General features: G+C 45.7%; 1 protein-coding gene across 10 annotated transcripts in view; it reads left to right on the forward strand.

Moving 5' to 3' along the window:
• Nucleotides 1-12,642: 12,642 nt before the first annotated feature.
• Nucleotides 12,643-25,704, forward strand: part of LOC138099702 (excitatory amino acid transporter 4-like) — a 38,795-nt gene continuing 25,733 nt past the window's right edge. For 3 of the 10 annotated variants that reach the window (XM_068997125.1, XM_068997126.1, XM_068997120.1), the window contains exon 1: nucleotides 12,652-12,772. The gene's annotated coding sequence lies outside the window, so the exon portion shown is untranslated. Of the gene's footprint in view, nucleotides 12,773-13,866; nucleotides 13,959-22,694; nucleotides 22,825-25,704 lie in introns of those variants that run through there. The other 7 variants (XM_068997128.1, XM_068997127.1, XM_068997124.1 and 4 more) reach the window with 6 other exon arrangements.

Genomic DNA, 25,704 nt, shown 5'->3' on the forward strand with positions numbered 1-25,704 from the left:
TGTGCATGTCCACTGGGAGCTTACAGGGTTGGACATTAGTGCAGGCAGCTGCATGATGTCCACATGGCAGCCTGAGTCTGTGTGTGGTTCTAGACCTTGTCTGTGCCCTTTCCCTGGAGAACATTTGGTGCAGACAATTTGCAGAGAATTTAGCCAAAAGAATTAGCTTGTTTCTATTCACACAAGAACTGTAATTTTCAGGGATATACAACATGGCTGATTTAGCTCCAGTCTTTATGGAATTAAGTTCCTTTCCCAAAGCACACATGTCCTACAAACTGAACCAAACACTAGTACTGAAAAGTGAGAGTGAGAGTAATTACTTATTATGTGTCTAAAAAACAATAATTACATTTTTAGTTTAAGTACTTATTCTGATACAGCTATCCATTACAGAAAATTTCACTTTAGAGCATTAAAACCTGTTAAACCTATAAGAAACTCTGAACATGTTTTTATCATGAAAATGTTGGGCAACTTTAATTATAGGAATTACTATCCTGTGCTTCTCTAATGAATGTGTGGTACCAGCATCGTGAGTGATGTGACCTATTTAAGGGGAGTGCTTTGGAAAGAATGTACCTCAGAAAGTTACACTTACTAGACCTTAAGAACCAGCAGGTCACAGTGTGTTCTCTATTCATGTTCTAATTAGAGCCCATACTTCTCAGAATCATTAACATAAATGAGGAAAATTAACAATTTTATCCTAACAGTGTTGGGAGGTTTCTGATTGTGATTTAATTTACCTTCAAGTAAATCTGTAGTAATACCCAGATAAATGTGATTCTAGCAATTTATTATTTCAATAAAAAGTAAACGCCACCCACACCAACTTTACAGTTCTTGTGACTTTTAGAAATTAATTACAAGAGTTATCTGTACCATATGAGCTTGTCAACTTGCTGATATAACTAGAATCTATTTTGGGTGCATGCCATTAAGATACTATAAATGCCATACTTTCTGATTAGTACTATTGTTAGGTCAGTATTTCTAAAGGGACATGGCCTAAAAGTCACTATGACTTTGACAAATTAAATATTTTTCCATAGCCGAGCTCTCAAAAAAAACCCAAAAAACACCAAAAAAAAAAAAAAACAAAAAACCACACACCACCAAAACCACCCCCAAAAATCAAAAACCAACCACACAAAAAAAAACAAAAAAACCAAAAACCCACCAAAAAACCACACACAAAAAACCAAACAAACAAAAGAAAAACAAACAAACAAACAAACAAACAAACAAAAACCCCACAAAGGCAAAAAGCCACCACCTCACAAAGAAAACCGCAGCCAAAACCAACCCACCCTGTTTGAAGACTTTCTACTTGTGAAACTGTCATTTGGATGGACTCAGACCCTGGAGCACTCCAAGTTGTTCCATAGCCTGACAGTGACATTTTGATCCATAGTCATAAGCATTCATCAGCAAGAAAAGAACCAGCGGCTCTAGAGTGAAGACAGAACCACTATCTCATTTCTGGCTCTACCACTCTACCAGTGTCCTGGACAAGAAGGCAGTCACTAGATGCTCACACCATGTGGGTCAGTCAATACACTATCTTGTCTGCTTCTGCTGGCAAACCTGGATCGAGCAGAAAGTTGTACCTGAGGCCTCCAGAGGTCCATTCTGCCCACACCTCTACGATTTTCAGTAATTGTTATTAATTGGGAAATATATCCAAGACTCTGTGTAAGTTAGGTTCTGCTGGTGTTGATTCAGCTGAAACCTATTTTTTTAACTTGTTTCTGAGCTAATGAAGTAATTTTTCAGATAACTCATTCCTTATGGCACGGGAGAGCTGGCAAGGACAAGCAACCTTAAGAGGAGTAGGGCTTCGTTTTTCAACAGCATCATGGGTTTATGTCACACTCAACTGACCAATGTCACATGCGTTCCCAGCTGCCAGGCCATTTCTGTGGATCTTATAGATCCACTTCAGAATATTTTGTTAAAGTCCTGATCCCTCTTGTGGCAGCTCACACCTCCTGTGGCATCATGACCCTGAGCCAGAAGCTGCTATATTAATGACACTGGGTAACCAAGCCAAGTATTTTCAAGCACTTGTTTGTTGGAAATTACAACAATAAAGAAAATATATCTGTTAACCTGATTTCAGGCAACATGCAATGTGAAGGTAGTGGTTCATCACTGAAAACTGCATGTAACCCTAACCTTAAAGTAATGGGGGGTGTCGGGGTGGGGCTGGCCACGCCTGCATCTGAGGGTCTTTAGCAACATGAAAGTGACATTGGTTACCACCATTAATGTCTTCAGAGGTTCTAACTCAGCAGGGGATTTCTTATGAAGCATTTGTTTCCCCCTTTGTGAGGACTGAATCATAAATTTTTCCCCAAGGAAAAAGAGCCATCAATCCTTCTCCAACTGTAAGGAAAGAGGTCATCTCGTGACAGTTTTGAGGAACCAACCAGCTACACAGCCTACACCTTGTCTTTTCTCTGGCATCTGGTGTAGTTTCAGAAGGTTTTCAGGTTGTTATTAAATTCAGTTCCTTTTAGTATCCTTGTCTGCAAGGATTTACAATTATTTCAGTGGGAATATCTACAGGGTAAAATACTTGCTAAAGTGGAATGACCAATATGTCCTATCAGTGAATTGATTCATGAGTGAAGCTACTCACATGCTTAACACATTCCAGAACTGAATCTGGCTTTGTAAAAATAAGGGGCTATTTGGGGGCTTACTCAGCGTTTCCAGGAATTGTATGCAATTTCAACTGCAGATCTTATAACAGCATGGGCCAAGGTACTACTGGCACAAAGGGAAAGGTTTTTTCTCTTAAATTCTTTGCAGATAACCAACAGCACAGCTGAGTGAAACTCCAAAATTCCAATGATGTCCCGCTGGCACACAGCTCTGCTCATCCAGGCATCACTTAAGGGCTGCTCAGAAGAGCAGCCTGGTGTCCTTAGGCCATGGCATAGCCTCCTCCCTGGCTGTGGAGGGATCTCCAGCACCCACTAGATGGTGGTCTGGGATAACAAGAAGGAGGCTTATGAGGCCCCGAGAGCAAAGGAGCAGGGATTGTTTGCCTTGAGGGACTGAAGGGATTTGTCAAAATACTAGACCTGGGGGCAAGGAGCTAAAAACACTATGGGATGGTCATTAAAGCTACCTTCCTGATATTTTCTCTCAGAGGAAGCAAGCTGGGTTGTTACAAGTTGTGGCTTGCTTCTAGCAAAGTGTACCTGTGCAAGGGCAACTAAGTCCACTCACAAATACAAAGAAATGCCTTAGAAGCATTCATGGTCTGAGTTCACATCTCTAATTCACTTGCAATGTCAGTGCTGCTCCTGAGCTGTGACTCTCCAGGCACACTGGCCCAGGACTCTAGACCCTGAAAGCATGAGCAAAGCTGTCAGTAATTAGGGCTATTCAGGGGCTAAACTAAAAGGCTTAGAAATCTCACTCACCAACCTGCATTGCTGGGAGACCCCGGCAGTTCGAGCCTGTTCTTGGCACAACTTAAGAGCTGTAATGCAAACAGCATCTTCCTCTGAAGACATCACAGTGTGCAGGAAAAAGGGGACCTGCACACTCATTCTCTGGCAGGACTTGGGAGCTTTTTTTTGCTAGGACTTCATTTTCTTCAAGTGCTTTCCCAAGCTGGTGGAACAGTACTGGTATATGGACTGAGATGGTATATTCACTGAGGTGATGAATCACCATCCTTGGAGAGTTTCAAATTTAGCTGGATCAAATTCAACTGAATAACCTCATCCAGCTTTGAAGACAGCTTTGCTTCAAGCAGCAACTTAAAGTACAAAATGTCTTGCCCTACCTATACCTTTCTATGATTTTATGATATATTTTATTTCTTTCATTCTTAAAAGACTCTCTGAAATGAGCTGTGCAGGTAGAAGGGAAAGAGGATGTAGACAGTTATAGCTGCAACTCTGTCCATCTAAATAGGATCAACGTGCAAAAACACATAAGACCACATTTGTGGTGCTTGATCTTAGTGCATGCACATAGCCCCAGCCTTCAGAGACTAGCAGCTTATATTTACTGGAACATTCTTCCTTCTGAATATAACCACTAGATGGGGAAGCAAGCACTTGATTTTTCACAATTTCTTACTGAAAAATTGTACTTCCGTGGTTTTGGCTATGCTTATACAATTATTGCCTCTCTGTTTACCATTTCTGAATGTGTACCTGCTTTAGTACCTTGTGTTGTAGCATCCAACCTCAGGATTTCAGCCTATCCAAATTTAAAGAAGGCTCTGCACAAGACCACAAGACTCTAAATCTGGAGGTGTATAGTTATAGATTCACAGACAGGTTTGAGTTAGTAGGGACTTTAAAGGCCATCTCATTCCATCCCATTCCACGGGCAGGGAGAGCTTCCATCAGACCAGGTTGCTCCAAGCCACGTCCCACCTGGACTTGAACACTTCCAGAGATGGGCAGCCACAGATTCCCTGGGCAACCTGTGCCAGGGCCTCATCACCCTCACATGGAAGAATTTCCTCCTCATAACTCAGCATTATCTAAATCTTTCCTCTTTTAGTTTAAAACCATTCCCCATTGTCCTATCACTATCTGCCTGTGTAAAAAGTCGCTCTCCCTCTTCTTATAAGCTCCCTTTAAGCACTGAAAGGCTGCAGTTGGGGTCACCCCAGAGCCTTCTCTTCTGAGAAGGTTATGAGGCAGCCAGTTTATTTCAGCTTGAGCTGGTGCCTCCAAAGAACCTTGAACAGTGTAACCCCTGGGCCTTTATCTGCTCACAGTCTGTGCACCTGACCTTCACACGCTCTTCATACGCTCTGCAGATGCCTCTTGGTCCAATCGCAATTTATGATCTGGGGTTTTCTAAAACCTCATTGGATTCTTTCTCCATATCCATGTGGGCAGATAATTAATTGCTCTTCTCTTCCAGCTTGGGGCAACCTTGGGGCCCTCCAGGGTTTCAGCTTATCTGAAGATCTCCATTCTCCAGACTGCTGTCTCCTCCCCTGCTCAGCCATTCATGTTCACGGAGTTCATTACAGGTCACCTCAAAGCCAAGCTTTGAGCAGGGCCCAGTCATGTTAAACTGTAAGCAAGTTACAATTAAACTTCAACCTACACAAATAATTTCCAATATTCTATAAGTAAACTTATTTTAGTCCTCAACAGACCATATATCTCTGGCTGTGGCATCCAGCCAATTTCTTAGCCACCTATCCTGGTTTCAGACAGCACAGGGTTAATTTTTTGCAGTAGCCAAGAGGGGGTGTGGCTAAGGCCCAGATGTTATTTGACATAAAAGGGACTCCCTCTCTGTCTTGTCCAGGAAGAAGTGGTTCTGTCTAGTTGAGAAAACATGGTGGACAGAATGGTCTGGTATTTTTTATTTTGGGGGGCTTTCCATGAAAATAATTAATTTTTCTTGTACCTTTTGTTATTAATATTGTTGCTGTTAATGTTAGTTTTCTTATCTCATTGCTGTTTCCAGTAAATTGTTCTTATGTCAACCCATGATCTTTGCCTTTTGAGCCTCCAGTTGGAGGAGAAGCAGCTCATGGCATTAGTGGGAGTACTAAACTGGAGAATACCATTCCAAAATCACAACACCACCAAATAGTCCACTCTTCAAATCCATGTCTCCCCAGTTTGGAGATAAGGATGTGTCTTGGTTTGAAAGACAGGTGTCTGCCAAGGAAAGCAGGAGTCTCCCTTGAAATGGAAAATGTAAGCCACTTCCCTCCAAATTATTATAATTTTGAAATTAAGGGGCTTTCAGGCAAAGATATTAGGAACAGGAATAACAGTTCTTTACTATTATATATCTATATCTGTATAACCAGTCAAACAAACAGCAATAACTGTGGCAGTAACAGCAAACAATCCCAAACCCAGTCCCAGCCTTCTCGGCTGTCGGGCCCTTTCCCCTCGGGTGCAGTTCCGCTCGCAGCCGGCAGGGGCGCTGGCGGCTCCCGGTGAGCAGGGCAGGTGCGATGGTTCCCCCGCGGCTGCAGGGGGCGCTCCGGAGCGAGCTCGGGGAGCAGCGGCACCGGTGCCCTGGGATCCGGGAAGGGATGGAACAAAGGAGCTTCACAAACCCCTGGGCATGATGCCTTTTCCTGGTCTTAAAATCAAGAGTCAAACACAGTTAGAAGGGAAAAACGGATTTTACCTTGGTAAAATTTTTTTAGGATTTTAAGGATCCTTAGGTGCACTACATCCAGGTTGAACGCACCGAAATGCACACCAAAATGCACACCCCCAAAAAGATCTGGTATAACATTATAGGTTTTACTAATTAGCATATCTGTTAAAAATTTCCCAGTGGGAGGCTTGAATGAGCCCCCCTCCCCAAGGAACCTTCTCCTGGATGGTTCTATCTTAGTTTACAGAATGTGTTCTGGAGAGGACCTTGGGGTCAGGGGCACACTGATCCCTAGCTACGAAGCTTCTAAAATGTTTAGTCTCCTAGCTGAACAAACAAGTCCAAGAATGTAGGCAAAAGCACTAAAGAATACATACATTGTAAAAAGGTATAGCAGGGGTATAAAAGAAAAGGCAAAAAATCATCATGGCATCAGGCAGCCGATCCTGGTGCCTGGCTGGACCCTTGGGAACAGCAGGCTGGAACAGCAGGGATGAGCACAAATCCCAGGTGGCAGACGAGATGTATCAAACTCCGGAGCAGCAGTGGGAACCCCCGGAGGTCTCGGCAGACAGGGCATGCAGGGCTACAGTGCAGCGAAGGCTCAAAGCAACAGCAAAGGAATGGCGGGGACAGGGCAGCTGCGGCCTGGCTCCCAGCAGGGCAGGGAATGGTGGGCCTGGGATCCCAGGGTTTTCCCTGAGGCACCCGAGCAGATGGTGAAAAGGTCCCTCTTTTAGTAAGGTGGGCTGTTAGGGTCCCAGTGCAACGGCCACTCCAGTGAGCAAGCTCCACTCACGGTAGAAGGAAGGCAACAGAAAGCAGAAACCTGCAGCAGCGACGAACTCTCTCCACAATGACGGCAGCCCTCCTCTCCCTCTGAACACCAGGAGAACAAGAAAAGCTAGGGGCTGTACCCAACCCCTTTTTTCCCAGTTCAAATCTGGAGGCATCCCCTGCCCTACACCAGAAAACACCAGGTGAAAGAGAGTAGGCAGATGGACCCCTCCTTCTGTGGCCAGGTCTTTTGTCTCCCTTAAGTACCCAGTAATTTGTCCCCCTGGCAACATGTATGGGGAAAATTCTTTAAGAGAAAAAGAAAGCAGAAGGAGAACTCCTAAAACCCCAACAGGATGCCACATGGGACCATGTCACAGGCTTTACAGAAGTCTAGGTAGATAAAATTGGTCATCTTCCCTTGTCAATTGTTGCAGTAACTCCATCACAGAAGGCCACCAAAGTGGTCAGGCACAACTTGCCCTTGGTGAAGCTGCGCTGGCTGTCTCAGGTCAACTCCTTGTCTTGTATGTGCCTTAACATTGCTTCCATGAAAATCTGCTCCAGCACTTTCTGTGTCAGGGACCAAAGACGTGTCTAAGGCCATATTTGGTCCGCTGTTGTGCACATCGACAAGATAATGTAGAAGAAGACCTTATTGTTAGTTGGTAGGACTTTAACCTTCAGAAATGAAACTATGTATTGGTCACCTGGTAGGATTCAACCTGTGAAAGGGAAATAATACACAATAAAGCCATTGTTGGCATGGAGGTGTTATCATGGGCTGTTATGACTGTATCTCACATGCTGGCCCCACATGAGATGATGTTGAAACTGGCTACTCCTGAGGAGGAGATGTAAGGTGTGGCCCTGGGGTGGAGGGGAGAGGAGGAAAAGATGCATGCTGCTTTCATCCAGGGGACACCCTGAAGGTGTGCTGCCTTCCTACCCCTCCAGCTCAGAAGCCAGGCTCCATCTCCTTCTCCTGCTCGGCAGCTTCTCTAGAATCCAGGGGTCAGTATTTATTAATGGCTAATGCGACTAATAAAATTAATTTGCTTTGCAGTTCTAAGTGCATCTTGAGTTTTTTGTGCACGAGCATCCTCCTGAACCTGTAACATCTTCCCGGGCGCAGAGGTGACAGTCACTGGTATGTAGCTCCACGGGCCAAGACTGAGTTAATGTTCTCGCAGTAGCCATGAGGGGGCAGAACCTGGAGCTCTGTGGGTGTGCCCAGGTTGTTATTCTATACCATTGACATCACATCAGGGGAGGTGGGGTGGAAATGAGGGATTCTCATTTCTGAGAAGCAAGGGGAAAAAAGGTGCATATGGGGGCCCCAAGGGCCATTTTCTTCATTGTCTCAGAACCATGCAGCACCTGCCAGGTTGGTTGGTTGGTTGGTTGGTCAGTCAGTGAGCACTTTTTTGAATGTAAATCACCCTCTTTTTGTATACTTCTGTTATTAAAATTGTTACTGTTGGTTTTCTTATTGCATTACTGTTTCCAGTAAATTGCTCTTATCTCTGACTTTTGTTTCTCTCTTATGGGAGGGGTAGCAGCTGCCTAAGGCTGAATTTCAAGCTGGGCTTAAAAGCATGACACCTGTTTAAAAGTATGATTGATGTTTTCCTTTTTCCAGTCACTGGGACTTCACCTGACCACCATGGCTTTTCAAATAGGAAGGAGAATGGCTTGGCAACTACATCAACCCTCAGGACCCTGGGATGCATCTAATCAGGCTCCACAGATTTATGCCTATTCAGTTCCATCAGATGGTCTTGGACCTGTTCTTTGCTGATGGTGGGAGGAACATTGTCCCCCAACCTTCACCTGGAGGTTCAGCAACTTGGGAGAGGCAGGAAGTCTGGTGGCCAGTGGAGTCTGAGGCAAGGTCATGCATGGGTTCAGGTCTGCGCAGGTTGTACAGCAGGAGAATGACTTACAGGAAAATGATTAAACAAACAGGTTTGCTGATGCACCTGCAAACAATCAGTACCTTGGGTATCTTCAATCTTTACCTTCATTATGTTTTTAAAGATCCTTCAGCAGCCTGGAACATAACAAAAGCAGTTGAAGCCTGTCTTAGCTTCAATCTAGTACTTGAAAAATACCATCAACAATTTGGAAAACTGGAATTACAGACTGTGGACATTTAAAACTGTGGTGCATATTAAGGAGGAAATAAGTTTTAGGTGTTGGTTCTCATGTGCCTCATAATCACTGTCTGTCCCAAAGGCTGTTACTACTTGGGGTTATCCAGCATGACTTTTGCCACGACAAGTTTGTGATTAGGCAGTTAGAATATTTTCTTGGGAAATCACTGGGTATTGAATTCCTTCTTTTATTCTAAATGGCACCTTCCTAGACTTGAGATGTCAGAGAAACATCTGTAGCAAGTAGAGCATGAAGCACACAGCTGAAGGCATCTGGCTAAGGATGGGGATCTGCATATTCAGCTATGGCTCTATCTCAGGCACAGTGTTTGGTCCTCTGGCCATGCTAAGCAGGGCACTACACCTTTGTCAACCAGGGCGCTAGACCTGTTAGCCATGAACTTGAGCAACCCTGACCCCTCTCAGGACCCTCCCTGAGTAGCTGCAATTCAGCACAGGCTTCCCACATGTTTCTAATTTTCCAGTATGAATTCAAACACACTCCTCCCTGGTTAACACCATGGTGAGCTTAGCCTCTGAGGGACATTAGGCATGGACACAGCAACTTTCTGCTCATCCAAAGTGGACAGGCTAGGCACATGCTCTCACACCAGGGAGCATGAAGGGTCCGAGTGCTGAAAATGCTGAGGTCAGGGTGTGGGGGAAGATCCCAAGGTACCAGGATGGCAGCATGCCTGCCCTCATTTCTCAAATCAGTGTTCTTTATGGCCACTGGAGAAGGCAAGTGCAGAGAGCCCAGATAACTTTTCAGAAGTCTACCTTGACGCTGCTCCTGCCACCACTTACACCAGCACATCTTACCTTCAGGAAGATTATAGGAGGCACTGTCCAAGAGATGTCATGCTGGAGATGCAATGGGGGAATATCAGCCTATCAGAGCTGTACAGGAAAGGAATATGGTCAGTAATGAAATTCCTGCACTGACACAGACAAGCAACAACACCAGCCTCACTGACAAGTTGGGACCAGCTCCAGCTCCCTGCCCCTAAAACTTTACTCTGGGGCCAAGCAGAGGCATAGCAGCAACATGCCACATGGAATAATGCAGGCACCTTGCACTACCCAGGGCAGATGGCACCAAATATTCCTGGCCAATTTATACCCTGTGCTCCTGTACCAGGCAGTGAAAACTTAAGAAACCAGCAACACTGCATTTGCCACCTCTGCCAGAAAACGGCACATTACAGGGAGCTGAACTGGACAATTCCCTGCAACTTACCCTTGAAGAGGGGTCTGCCACCATAAGCAGAGGGGTCATTGCAGAGAATCCCCTTAGCACCAAAGAGCCCCTTAGCTCCACTGAAGCTTCCAAAAGGCTCTAAAAGATGGAATAGGCTTCCCTAGGGGAGGAGCTGCAGGGTTAGACAGCATAGCTTTTTGCATTCCTATCTGGGACTAAGAGCTGGGGGAAGTGGTTGTAACCACAAAGACTGATTCTCCAGCAAAAGTACCCTGATCTCGGCAGTTCAGTAGATATCACAAATACCCATATAGTTGCATGCTTTGCACATCAGTGCCCGTAGCAGCAGCACTCCTTGCTCCCACTGCCACACATGGACGGGGCTGTCACTTCCCATGCTGGACATGAACAATTGTCTGTTTCCTTCTGCATTTCGTTTGCTGGGTACTGTCTCAGATTAAAGGAAGATGAGTCACCCTCTTCCAAGCTAAGTGCTCAGGTGCAAACTAGAAATGAGAAAGTGCTAGGGTGGACAACAGAAGTTTTTAGATGTGAGATTTATGCAGAGGAGGCAACTGTCTCTGTACAACAAAAAGTTTGCTGAAATATGAAAACATGGATTTTGATGTAAACAAAACTCAAAGGGAACACATTTTGCTGCTTCTTTTTAATAAAAAAAGCTTTCAGGACTTTTAAAGCTTGATGTAAACACTCTCAAAATGTACTATCAGCCTCCTTCCTCAGCTTTGCAAAACAACCTTACACACACTTTCACAGCAACACTGTACAAATCCAGTATCAGTCTCCAGTAGTCAAACTTTTCTTGTTTTAAAGCAGTAGAAGTGAGCATCTTCTACAAAGATTATTCAGATTATTGTTGCTATTCTGCTGATGAGGTCCATCAGGTTGCAAGCATATCAGAGCCACAAGCATGTTTATGACACCTGGCCCATGCTGCTGATACTTGTTTGTCTCTAGAGCCAGAAAGGAAATATTTCAAGTGGAAAATTAGGTGTGTAAGATGCAAGGCAGTGGTGGACCTTCCTCAGGTATTGTTCTTCTCTGCAGAGCAGCATTGCTGACTGCCTTGTACTTCACTGGCCTAAAATAGAAATACAAAACTGCTGAATGACTGAGCCATCACTTCCTTGCTAATAGTGTGATCCTGATGGAGGTAGGAAGGCTGCAAATGATGTCTGTAATAGCGAAGGCAGGCTATGAAAAGTGCAGAGTAATGTGGCAGATTGCCTCAATGGCTTTCACCTACAATCAGGTCTGTGGAAACTGGTTCCTCCAAATTGGCAAAGAAGCAATTGTGTGTAAAATCATGCTAAGAGAAGCCAGTGTCCACAAAAGAGACAGAGGAGTCCTGCAACTTTATTCGAATAAAGGGAGAGAATCCACTGGGGCACATCCCCATGAGGTCTCTCTGGAGGTTTCAGAGGACACAGCCTTTCGTTTGAAAACGGTTCGTTGTTCTCATGAAGCAGCAGATTATCAGAGGTAGTCCGCATTATCCCCAGGGCAGACTCTGTCGCCCTCAGCATTGCAAGATTGACTTCAGGCTGTACTGAAAATCACGCACTGAAAAGCCAGTGTCCATAAAAGAGACAGAGGAGTCCTGCAACTTTATTCGAATAAAGGGAGAGAGTGCCCTGGGGCACACGCCCGCGGGGTTTTTTCTCTCTCCAGGTCTCGGAAGGCGCAGCCTCCTTTTATCCTGAACTCCCGGCCGCAGGTTGCTCTCTTCCTTTCCCCGCTGGCTGAGGTACCAGGAAGGTGCAGCCTTCCCGAACCGCCTACCACAGTCCCCCTTGAACCTGGCATTTTATCCCAAAGTTCAGAAGTTCAGGCCTGTGCAGACCCACGTGTCTGTTTCAGGAGCCGAGCTCCCTGGGCTCTGTAACAAACCTGCTGCTTGAAGTCAGTAGAGACATTAAGACCCCCTCCAAAGACGTTAGCACCCGTGCCCTCACCCATCGAATTGTTTGTAAAGACATTATCACACATCTTCCCTATCCAGGCCTCCTGGCTCTTCCTTGTGTCCTGCCGCTGCAGCCCCTGCGGCTCTCAAACGCCCCTGCCCGGCATTTCCCAGAGCCCCACGAGTGCCTGTTCCAGCCATGCCATTCTTCACAGAGCCCTGGGGGATATCCCGGACCCCGCTGTCCACAGCCTGCCCTGCCCCCCATGCCCCCCGGCCCTGGGCAGCGGCCTCGTGCTGGCTGGGGGTGGTGGAGCCAGCGGAAGTCACGGGCACAAAGAAGGAATAAGGAACGAGCTGTGGATATGATGCTTGTGGCTAACCCCTCCTCTCCAAAGGATTTCTTTCCATCCGCAAAAGCTCAGTGCCTGGCGTTACTGTGCAGTTGGGAGTAGGCAGAGCCTGTCATTCGATCTGAACCGGCAGAGCTTAGTTCCTGAGCCAGTCTGAACTACCCCCCCTCCCCTCCCCCGAGCCCTCCACAACCTTTACTCCAGGTCTACAGTGTGACGGTATGGTGAGCACCCTGTAAAGGTAATACTCTGCTCAATTTTGCATGAAGACTTTGTTAATCATACAGGAGATCCCAAATTCCCGATCCAGGGAAGCATTAAAGATGTTAAGGGACTTGAAAGGATCAGAAATACTCTGTTTTATTTCTGGTTTTCAGAGATTTAGTGCGTTTCCCACCATCCCAGGAAGAGGGGATGAGGGAATGGGATATCACTAATATAATTTGTCCTTACAGTTTTTACGTGAATCCAGGTTTTGTGAACAGACGTTCATACACTTCTGACCTTCAAAAAGCAGCTTTGCTCTTGGACTGTGAAGGTGCTGAGCTGCCTAATGCAGTATATTGGCTATGTCACTGCTTTCTATTGGTCTTTTACATTTTCCCTGACAGCTATGCAAAATATGCATTTTAACCAGAACTCAGTATGTAATTTTTTGTGCTAGATGCCTGGTTGGTTAGACTGAGCAAGCACCACTTCTTTAAATTTCATTCTCTTTTCTGACACCACATTTTAAATTATCTGATCTGGAAGGTGCTAACAGACCTCCCCCATCAACTCGTTTTTCAGACAATGTTTTAAACATGTGGATGAAACATATATGCATATAAAAGTTCATCCAAGGGAAGCATATAATGGAATTGAAGCCTTACTAAATAGCCTTGTTGCTGCATACCTAAGTAAAATCCCTTAGAGATCACTTCTTTCCTGAGGCTCGTTCCCCTTCTTGGCAGTGTCTAAGCATGTTCCTGCTACAAGGTGGACGACTGGCCTCGCCCCCCCCCCCCCCGCCGGGATTGGGATCGTGTGTGCAGCCACTTGCTCTGCATTTCCTCTTCCCTGCTGCGATCAGAGGCAGCGGGTGCCTTGGGGCCATTAGCAAGTGAGACACTCCATGGTATAGGAGTGTTAGAGGGCAGAGTCTGAATAATGTTGTATGTTAAAAATTATTTCTTTACTTGCTGGTTTTGTATAATTTCATTGCCAGGGAACTAGCAATAGTGCATTCAGTGTGAATAACAGTTTCCAGGACTTACAGCTGTGTAATTCCCATGGGATTTAATCCCATTGGTTAGCACCGGCTGTACACTGGTGACCTGAGTGACATTGTAGCACAAGGCTTTTCTGCCCAGACACTCGCACGCGTTTCTCACCTCTTCACAGGGAGCTAAACTAACCTGCTGTGAGCACAGCTGCAGATCAGGGAGGTAAGAGTGTGTTTGTGTGTGGGAAAGCACTGGGAAGAAGGGCAAATAAGTCAAAGCGATGGTTGCTGGGAGCACACAAAGGCTTTCAGACGGGATTCCTGAATTGTTGAAAGGCTGGCTTTCATTAGTTACTTTATCATTCATGTCTTTAAGTAAGAAGAGTCTGTAAATTTGACCAATTTTACACGAGGTAGCAGGGTTTGAGTTAACCTGGGGTGAGGACATGTCCAGGCTGATCACTTAGCAGAGGTGCAAGGAGTGCAAGCGTCAGGGGAACGGGTTTCTTGTGCTCAGCATGGCCAGAGCTGAAGGAGGGGTCGGTTCCGCTGGTCCCCATGCTGGAGCCTCACCCTTCATGTTGCACTGCATTGACTGTCAGCAGTGCTAAAAAAATATTTCAAAGCAGAGCAAAGTATGCAGGATGCTGTTCCAGAGGTACTTCTTATCATAGTGCTAAAAGAGGGCTGAGCAGATAATGCAGGTATCCTGGCAAATGTACACCATTCATGGGACCAAAGCAGACCAGCAGCCTGGCAAGCAGATAAACACAGGGCTGGTTTGCTTCCCAAGTTCTTCAGCATGGTATGCTCTGACGAAGAAGAGTGGAATTTTCCATCTGGTTAATCAGACTTTGCATGCCATGCTGCTGTCTCCCCACCATGGCTGCTTGCAGATGCCCATTTAGCTGCAGGCTATGAACGGTGAGATTTCTCAGGGGCTTCTCCTAGGTCAGGAGCAATCACTGGAAAAGTAGATCAGAGAGCTCACAGAGGAGGTGGCCTGATAAGCTGGGAACGTGTCTTCCCTTTGGCTCAGTTTCTGTAATGAGCTGTGAGATAGCTTGTGTTGCCTCTGTTGACAGTGTGCAGCCAGCACAGCACCATTCCACACTTTCCTGAGCAAGGACTTGAGCCCCACATGCCTGCCTGAGCTCAGCCTAACACCCACAGGCATCTGGGGCCACCTCATGACCCATCTGCTTTATGACCCATGATAGGGAACGGGGAGAAAACTCCCTGTCTGGGAACTTGGAAAGGATGCTTGGTTGGAGGCAGGAGTGATCCCATATAGTGTGACTGCCTATAGACAACTGTGCTGTGTGCTGGCACAGGACAGCCAGCTTGGTGCACCCTTCCCATGTATGGAGACCTTCCGAATCACAGCCCTGTACTGTCTGTGCATGCTTCCTTCATGGGCCAGGGAGATCCAGGCACCAGATCTGTGCAGTCTCAGTGGGTGAAGTGTGCTCGGCAAACCCTTCTGTAGCACCAAAGGGGGCAAACCGATCCCTGAGACACCAGCTCTGGAGAACTGTTTGAAGATAAGTCCATGCTTCCCCTGTAATACTTCAAAGATGTAGCAGAAAGGGCAAAGCTTATGAAGCTGAACCTGTTCAATGGTTAATCTGAAAGCTGGTTTATTGACTTCAGACTGCATTAACATATTAATCTATAAAAGAGTGATCTGGCAGAAATCTTGCTGACTGGACAAGATACAAAGATAGGCATAGCTACCTATGCCTTTGGTGTAAGATACCATTTGACAACAAAGGCAGTTTGGCAAGGAGATGCATGTAGTGTCACCTGCAGTCTGAAAGAGGAGATCCTGTATCTTTCTCATACAGCTTCCAGGAGATGCTCCACAGTGAGGAAGATTTGGAGATTCCTGCTGGATCTGGGAACCTTTGAGTTCTCTGCTTGGGGGTCTTACAGCAAGGCTCTACCCCAAGGTAAACAGATGTTTTGTCAAAATTAGGAGCCTAAGAAACGTGACAGAAGAGTGTCATTAACAGAGTGATATAAAGTCTCTGAAGAAGAGAGAGGTGCTTTTTCTAGAGAGAACTTGAGAGAGTGAAATACAAAGTTCATGAGGAATGGTTGTAAGCAGATGGTTTTAGGGGATTCTGCAATTCAGTAAAGGAAAGCCAATGGTGTAGATTTCCTCTAGAGCTGTCTGCATTCTCTGAAGTCTTGTGGTTTCCTCCAGAAAGCCATTGAATAACAGGGTAGACTCCCAATGGACAGCAAATTGCAAAATCAGACCCCAGAAGTCAACGTAACACTTCAGTCTGTAGTTTAAGATCTCCCTTGGAAAGAGAGGAAGAGGAACCATGTGAATCTATGCTGAGGGAAGTGTTGATTTGAGGGTGCATCTGGAAAAAACTTGGAGGTGCTGCTGTCCCAGTGACAGTTGCAGGATCATCCACCTTGCCTAAGACTTTCATACCACCGACCTCATTTGCATTTTAGCCTCTAAGACTGCCTGCAGGTGCTGTATGCACGCATGTTTGCTTACCCATGGGGATTAAGCTACAGCCTCTTGGTGTGTCAATGTCAGCATTACCATCAGCATTAGCAGGTTCGGTTCAGCTCCTCTACAGCAGCAGCTGACTGCTTCTTCCTCCTTGAGTGCTTATGCATCATATCCAGGGTCAGGTAGACCCAGGCTTATATAATCTGCCTGAAACTGTGGTGAATTCATGACCACCAGAAGGTGGTAATGCAGGTTCCAAAATTTTTTTAAAATAGTATATTCTACTTAAAAGAAAAATAATTAACACAGGACTATTCCTGTCCTGAAAAAGGAGGTCAGATTAGATGATCACACTTGGTCCCTTTTGTCCTTGTAATACATATACAAATACATAGCATTGGGTGCTGTTGGAGAAGAGCACAATGCCAATGGTAATACCATATGGAGAATGCCAAAGAAAATGGGCCAAGTTAAATTTGGACAAATATATCATCAGAGCAGCAGAAGTGAAGCATTGCCATCCTGTTTTCCCAGCTCAGAGAAGGCAGACAGCCCATAGCAGTATCAGACCAAGCTACTTGAAGCAACAGAAATGCTTTGTGACATCCTTTGGTTGTATTAATAGAGGATATCCAAATGAAAGTCACGTGCTGTTGTTGCAATATCATGCAAGCCATTCCCCTGAAATAATTAATTGCCAGTTCAGACATTTCAGTCTATTAACATGGAACAGGGTGTACATGAAAGTGCTCTATTGCAGAGTCTTAGCCACAGAAATAAACCACGCTCAGAACAAATAATGATTGTGTCCACTACGGTTCAGAAGACTGTTGCTGCTGCTGCCAAGGATTGTTTGCTTTTTTTTTAAATTGCTCGGCTACATAAAAAATGCATTCAAACAATATAGTTCAACCTAAATGTAGCTCCTCTCAACACAGCTGCTCTTCCAGTTTTGGCCTTCCTACTACCATGGTTGTCCTATGGGATAACATCACTCTATACTGAAGATTCTTGGGTTACCAGGGAGCTTCTAACAACAATCAAGCCAGAAACTGTTTCAGAGCGATTGCTTCCAACTCAATAACCTTTGCTTCCTAAGAACCCACCTCTTATTCTTGCCTGGGATTTCCTTCTCCCTAACCCTTCTTTGTTACCTCATCATCACCCACCTGTGGTGGCAGGGAGGTTGGGGAGTTAGGGAAGAGCAGCAGGAAAGTGCTGCTGAGGAGGGAACAGAGCAGTGAAAAGACAAAGTGAGAAAAACTACCAAGGTGAATAACCCAGGCTCACTAGAGATAAGCCTGGGGGTGGCGTGCTGATGTTTGAGAGATGGTGTGCTAGTGAGGTCCTTCAGTCTGTCATCTCCATGCTTGCAAAGGGATGGAGATTGATGTGGCAGCAAAGAAGCAAGAATTTTTGATGGGTTAGAAACCATGGAATCATCTGAGAATGGTCACATAGGAATTAGGGCTTCTCCCTCCAAAAAGGTGGTGGTATCAATAGACCAACTGAAGTGCACCTACACCAATACCTGCAGCATGGACAACAAACAGGAGGAGCTGGAAACCACGGTGCATCTGGAAAACTACAACATAGTTGCCATCACAGAGACATGGTGGGACAACTCGCATGACTGGAGTGCTGCAATGGGTGGCTGTAGACTTGTCAGAAGGGACAGGCAAGGAAGGGGAAGCGTTGGGGTAACCCTGTGTGTGAGGGAGTGTTTTGACTGCCTCGAGCTTAATGATGGCAACTGATGCCACAAGATTTTTTCTTTTTATATATTTTTCATATAGTCATAGCTTTGTAGATGATTATTGTATTGCATAGTTATATCATTTCTTAGTTTACTTCAGTACTTTTCCAGTAGTCTATTAAGACAGACACATTCCTGGAATCCTATTCTAATCTTTCTTCTTCAGTGAACCAAGGGCATTCTTCTGCTTTCCTGTGTATGTAGACATAAACAATGTGGGGCTATAACCAAGGCGGGAAGGCTTCAGTAGGAGGCTGAACCAAGGGGGGAATTACTTTATTAACTGTACTTCTAATTGGGGATTCTTGTCAATTATGCTAATACGCTAATCTTATAAAAGTGTCATAGCCCTATATCACGTGTGCATTTGGGTCTGATAAAGGCATCACAATGATAAGGTTGAATGCTTATGTTTATGGTTAAGGGGGAATGTCAATGACTGTCATAGACTGACCAACCAGGAAGAAGAGGCAGATAAAACATTCTATAAGCAGCTGGAAAAATCCCCACAATCACTGGTCCTTGTTCTTGTGTGGGACTTCAACTTACCAGATGTCTGCTGGAGATTCAACACAGCAAAAAGAAAACAGTCTAGGAGGTTCCTGGAGTGCGTGGAAGAGAACTGCCTGACACAGCTGGAAAGTGAGACAGCCGGGGAAGCTGCCCTGCTGGACTTGCTGTTTGTGAGCAGAGAAGGACTGGTGGGGGATGTGACAGCTGAGGCTGTCTGGACACGGAGATAATGAGTTTTTTACTGGAGAAATAAGGAAAGGAGACAGCAGAACTGCCACCTTGGCCTTCCAGAGAGCAGACTTTGGTCTGTTTAGGAGACTGATTGAGAGTCCCTTGAGAAGCAGCCCTGAAGGGCCAAGGGGTCCAGGAAGGCTGGACATTCTTCAAGAAGGAAACCTTCAAGGCACAAGAACAGGCTGTCCCCATGTGCCAAAAGACGAGCCGGTGGGGAAGAGACTGGCCTGGCTGAACAGAGAAATTTGGCTGGAACTCAGGAAGGAAAAGAGCATTTATCACCTCTGGAAAAAGGGGCAGGGAACTCAGGAGGACTATGAGGATGTTGGGAGGTTTTGCAGGGAGAAAGTTGGAGGGGCCAAAGCCCAGCTAGAAATTAATCTGGCCACTGCTGTAAGAGATAACAAAAAGTGTTTCTATAGACACATCACAACAGGAAGGCCAAGGAGAATCTCCATCCCTTATTGGATGCGGTGAGAAACATTGCCACAAAGGATGAGGAAGAGGCTAAAGTACTTAATGCTTTCTTTGCCTCAGTCTTTAATAGCGCGAACAGTTATCCTCAAGGTACCCAGAGGACTGAACTGGAAGACAGAGATGGGGAGCACAATGAAGACTCTGTAATCCAGGAGGGAATGGCCAGTGACCTGCTATGCCACTTAGACCAGCATAAGTCCAAGGATACTGCAGGAGGTGGCAAAAGAGCTCACCAAGCCTCTCTCCCATGTTTTACTAGCAGTCCCGGTCAGTCAGAAAGGTCCTGGATGATGGAAAGTCAGCAAATGTGAGGCACATGTATAAGAAGGATTGGAAGGAGGATCCAGGGAACTACAGGCCAGTCAGTGCCAGAGAAGGTCGTGAAGCAGATCGTCTTAAGCTGTCACATGGCATGTGTAGGACAACCAAGGGATCAGGCCCAGCCAGTATGGGTTTATGAAAGGCAGGTCCTGCTTGACCAGCCTCATCTTCTGTGAGGAGCTGACCTGCTTAGTGGATGAGGGAAAGGCTATGCATGCTGTACACCTCAGCCTTAGTAAAGATTTTGACACTGGTTCCCACTGTATTCCAGAGAAACTGTCTGCTCATGGCTTGGACAGGTGTACTCTTTGATGGGTAAAAACTGTCTGGACATCTGAACCAAAAGAGTGGTGGTGAATGGAGTCACATGCAGCTGGGACCGGTGGTGTTCTCCAGGGCTTAGTTTTGGGCCCATCAATGATCTAGATGAGGGGATCAAGGACACCCTCAGTCATTTCACAGATGACACCAAGCTGGCTGGGATGTTGATCTGCTGGAGGGCAGGAATGCTCTGCAGAGGCAATTTGACCAGCTGGATCAATGGGCCAAGGCCAGTGGTGTGAGGTTCAACAAGGCCAAGTGCCAGGCCCTGCCCTTGGGCCACAAGAGCCCCATGGAACACTCCAGGTTCGGGGCAGAGTGGTTGGAAAGCTGCCAGTGGAGAAGGGCCTGGGGGTGCTGAACATGAGCCCAGGTGGCCAAAAAGGCCAATGGCACCTGGCCTGTATCAGCCACAGTGTGGCCAGCAGGATCAGGGCAGTGACCGTCCCCCCTGTGCTGGGCACTGGTGAGGCCCCACCTCAAGTCCTGGGTTCAGTTTTTGGCCCTTCACTCCAAGAAAGACATTAAAGGGGCTGTAGCATGTCCAGTGAAGGGAACAGAGCTGGGGAAGGGTCTGGAGCACAAATCTGATGAGGAGCAGCTGAGGGAGCTGGAGGGGCTCAGCCTGGAGAAAGGAGGCTGGGGGTGATCTTATCACTCTCCACAATTCCCTGACAGGAAAGTGGAGCCAGGTGGGGGTTGGGTTCTCCTCCCAGGGAACAAGGGACATGACAATAACAAATGACCTCAAGTTGCACCAGGTGAGATTCAGACTGGAAGAATTTCTTCACCGAAAGGACTGTCCAGCCCTGACACAGCTGCCCAGGACAGTGGTGGAGTCCCCATCCCTGCAGGGATTTAAAGGCCATGTGGATGTGGCACTTCAGGACATGGGTTAGTAGTGGGCTTGGCAGTGCTGGGGGAATGGCTGAACTTGATGATCTCAGAGGGCTTTTTCAAACTGAACAATACCCTGGACCATGGAAAAAAAACACATAAGGTTTGATCCTCACTATTTGAAAGCATGACTCAGAAGGAATGGAGTGAGATCAGACAAGGCAGGAAATGAAGAGGTAAAGTCAGATGGCATTCATGTCACTATATGTGGGTATTCAGTTAATGTGCCAGTCTGAAAAGCCTCTTCCTGGACAGATAGCGGTTTTCAGAAATAAGAGTCTGGAGAAAGGGACAGGGAATGGCCCAGTCTTCGTATTTACGCTGCTTTCTCCGGCCTCTGTGGCAAGGCACATCCACCTTGTGCTGTACTGAAGTCTATTCTTCTTCATAGCAGGAAATTCTCTTATTGGAAGATTTTGCCCGAGTTTCAAGAAGAAATAATATATTTGTAAGGGCAATCCATGGGAGCCATGGCACCTGTCATTCTGGCAGACTGTATTTCACAGTGCTTCAAAGGGTGTACAATGATGGGCCCTGAGAAATGCTTCTACCTACTGTGAATTCATTTGTGAGGTTGCATTGCACATCCCTCTGTAGACCAGCCAGAGCAATTGGGCACATGTAGAGTTCAGCTGTCCAAATCTATAAGTGAGTGCAAGAAAACTGCCTATTACCATAAAGAAGAATCTCATATATGTGTAAAGAGTTGTTTAATAATTAAAATGCCAATAACGCATATAGAAGGCAGCTCTGGTATTTTGCATTTATAACTGATCTACTGCAGAAGCAGAAAGTGATTTTTCAGCCACTGTGACAAAGAACATAAACTCTGTGCTGATATTCAGCCAGGCAGCTGATGACTGTTGGCATCTTCACTGAAACTCCACTCTGCATGGAAACCGCAACAGTGTAGAGCAGAGAGCTGCTAAACCTGGGAGCCTGAGAACCAGGAGGCCAATTGTGCAAGTAGAAAGCACAGCCAACCACAGGCTGCAAGAGGCAGAGCAGAGGTGGGAAGGAAGGAGAGATGCAGCCTGCTCATGGAAAGGAAGAAAAGTCAGTGCCACATTGGCATTGGAATTGTCTCTGTGCAGCACAAGCAGTGGAAGAAAGCTGCATTCCCAAGTAATGGGTAAAACACAAAATACAGTAGAATTAAATGTACAAATACAGTAAGGCAAGTGAAAATAAAAAGGTCTTTAGAAAGAACTTGTTTATGGCATGAAACCTGAATCAAGTCTCTTTCAAATAGGTCAGGCCAAACAACTGCTGGTTTGTAGTGCAGCAGACAAGCATGGGGCTGGGAGGAAGAGTCAGAGGTGGATTAGGGCAGGGAAGAAAATCAAAATTACTCCTCACCCCTCTTGTCATGCTGTGGGAACCAAGTGAGTTTTCATCAGAGAACCTCTCAGGATGGGAGCAGGGGATTTATTCTCCAGTGGCACTGGCAGTGTAGTTTCTCAAACTGTTTGAGAAAATGGTGCTTTTGAAAAGTCAGGCTTCAGAGTAACCACTACAAGAATCTGCAGTTTGCACTGGCTATGCCTGTATAGTGATTTACAGGGATTGCTAAAAGCAAAATGTACATAACAAATCACACAAACTCCCAGCACAGAACTCCTCCTAGGAGTGCACAGCTCAAGTTCCCTGTGCACCTGGAAGAAGCAGGGAGCACGAGCTGGGATTCAAAATAGCTAAAATGCCTCAGTCACATATACTCTCAGCAGAGTCAAGAAGAAAATGAGGGCACTTTTAGAATGACAGAAACTTCAGAAACTCACAAAATTTGTCTCACTCATCAGTTGAAACTACCCAGACAAATTTTGGGGGTAATAATTTTTGTCATTAGATATAACATTTTTTAACTTCACCCTCTTTGTTTTGTTGTCCCATCAGAAATTCTAACTGAATGTCCTGGCAGGTGCTGTCAGTGGGAACGGCATCACATGCTCTTTCTCTTTTAGCTCTCTGGGCCCTGTTCTCCTTGGCCCTTGCTCCTCCCTCCAGGCCACATCCAGGAAAATGCACCATAGCAGCTTGGCTACACGGGGACGCTGCAGAGCACCATGAGACCTGTGGTCTATAAAAAATGAGGTAAAAAAATTATGAGAGGCACTTACATGAAGAAATACTATAGCTCAGGTAGGAGTAGATTTGCATCAGTGTGATCCAAACCAAAACATTTCTTTACATTTCTAAATTTTCCTAAGCTTCATGTGTGGTAAGAGTTGAAATTTTGACATTTTGTTAAAAAATAGGGCAAAAATAGATGTTGAAAGATTGGCATTTCCCATAGGAAGGAAATTCCATTATTTGAGCAGCTCTGTGAAACATGAAGGAAGTTCATTTGCAGAAAGTCTGCTAACTTGTAATGAAGGTCACAGCTGCATAATTGGACTCTGTTCCCAGGGCCAGTGAGCAATGCAGGAGACAGAATTAATACCAACCCCCAAATTAAGGTTACTGTAACAAGGAGAACAAGACTATAGAATTGCAAAATCCAGGGAAGGGAGGGCTGAAGGATTGCTTAACACACAAAGAAATCACATCTTTCCCCACGATAATTAGCAGCAGGGAATATCCCGGTGGCTTTTTACACTCCAGCAGAAAGTATCCATGTCCTAGGACAGGCCTAGGTATGGATGGTCCATATCCATCCTCCCAGTCACCACATGTTCAGTTGACAGGGCTGTCACACTTACCTGCCATTCACTACATCATGGTGCTTAAGGGGTTTTTTTCCAGCAGTTCAGAGAAATCAAGCACTTTCAAAAGGCAGATATGCTAAGTGCTTGTTGGAAGCCAGGAAAGCCATGGGAGAGTGGATACAACCATCTACTTGGGTTTTGTGTCCCAGCCCCGCAGCCTCAATGCCTCCTCCAGGTTGTGTGTCCAAACTGGACACTCTAACTGCATTCTAACAGAGACTGACATGGGAGATTTACCTCGTTACGAGTCAACCCTTAGCCCATTTTTAGGTGTTTTGCTTTTTAAAGATCCAATAGAAGTCAGTCTTTCTTAAAAGGCAGAGATGATAAAGGAGTTGTTCTGCTAGAGCTGCAAACCTCTCCTTTAGATACACAAGCCCTTTGTAAAAATTTGTCTCTAGAGTCCTTTGCCCAGAACTTCACTTGTTTAGGACTAGAGTCTTTCCAATTTGGGCAGAGATACTGATGCCGTCTGAATTTTTACCTTTTTTCTTTTATATATTTTCTGTATTCTTTACACATATATTTGTAGCTTTATAGTCTATTATTGTAACTTAGCTTTAGTATTTTTCTAGGCAGAAAGACAAAACAAATTCCAGGACCCCTATGCTATCTTGGTTCTCCTTAGAAACCAAGGTTCGAAACAGCTCTTTGAGACATATTTTTATAAACAGGGCCTGGTCCTTATCTGAGGGTGGAGGATTTAGAAAGTGCTAGAGCTAGGGGGGGCATGACTTCATCGAGTGTACTTCTAATTGGGGGGCTCTTGTCAGATATTTCAATTTGCAAAATCTATAAAAATTGTACACGTGTCACACGGGGCAAGCATCTTCGGCATTTTCCACCCAACGGACTGTGCATCTAAGGATTCTAATATAAAGGTACCCCTTTTTATCACCCCAACTGTGTCTGGCTCATATTTCTAGGACTAGAGAAAAAGGCATCAATACATACTGAGGATGCATTTAAAGACGGAATGGGTGCAAAACAAAGTGCCCTGTCCCTATGTAACATTTTTAGTGTACTTGTGGAATTAGCATAAATCATTTTGAAAGGTGTTTTGTGGAGGAAATTTCCAGGGAGCTGATTTTGGAAAGCTGTTCCAGGCTGTTTCCCATCAAGTCCTTCCTTTATCTTCAAGCAGCTGTGCAAGGATAGCATCAGAACACCCTCTGTAAGGTGATTCCATGACGAGGTGCAGTTGTCATGTCTTTTCTTGTTGCCTCTCACAAGCTGACATTGTGAGTTTCCTTTTTAGCCATTGTTGAAAACATAGAGTATCATGTGGCCTCTGTTTGATGTGGATGATCAAGTGTACCTGGCACTCATAGAACAAGGAGAGACTTGGGGGATTTAGCTGACCATGGGGCTTGTTCCCCAAGGATTGCCCTACCCTGGAAAGACTGTCTGGGCATCAGGCAGCTCCATCCTGAGGGAGCAGAGCTCTTCACCTCCTCCATAGCTTCAGGCTGCTGCTTTGTGTCCTATTTAATAACTCAAAGTTGTCTGGAATTTGCCAGGTACAAGTCGAAATATAGAAAAAGTTGCCAAAGGACAAGGTTTAAGGGACTTGTCACTGCAAGTTTATGGCTTGTAAAGGCCTATGGCTGCTAACCAGGGGATTAAAAACCAGGGTAGGAATTAGCACAGATTCTAGGAGCCAAGCCGAACTTCAGGCATAGGAGGTGAAAAGGACAACCATTCACTGCTGCCTGAGGTGCAACTGGGGAATAGAGCAGCATTTGAGGGGTGCTCTGCCACTCTCTGGGTAGCACCAGAAGCGCATTTGTCCAGGTCAGGAGTGCTCTGGTAGAGGTCATCAGCCCCCAGCAGTAGCCAGCAGTGCTCTCAAGGGCCCTTCTGCAAGACCAGCTTCTGGCCAAGCTATGCAAGAAGTAGGGGCATGAGGAATAGGAGATGTCCTTTCTCTGGGACTGCTCCAGCAATGGCCGATGTTGTGAACCAGCAGAAGCAGGAAAGAAGATCAGCCATGTACCAGATTGGGCTGCCACAATCTGTCTCCCTTTACCTCTGTGGCTGGACTGGCTCTCAGCCACATTTCTGCAGGAGGGTTTTGATGCGTGGTACAGGCAGAGCACACCTTTTCCCCAAACCCAGAAACATTAATTTTGGAATAAAAATATTTTCTTGTGTAGCCCATTCCAATATGTGTTTTGCTGGAAAGATGACTGAAACTTTGCAGGGTACAGTACTTGGATTTCCAATGTCCAGTTGACACTTGCATGACCTGAGATGTTGTTGAACC

The sequence above is a fragment of the Aphelocoma coerulescens genome, chromosome 28 (assembly GCF_041296385.1).
Source record: "Aphelocoma coerulescens isolate FSJ_1873_10779 chromosome 28, UR_Acoe_1.0, whole genome shotgun sequence".
NCBI lineage: Eukaryota > Metazoa > Chordata > Aves > Passeriformes > Corvidae > Aphelocoma > Aphelocoma coerulescens.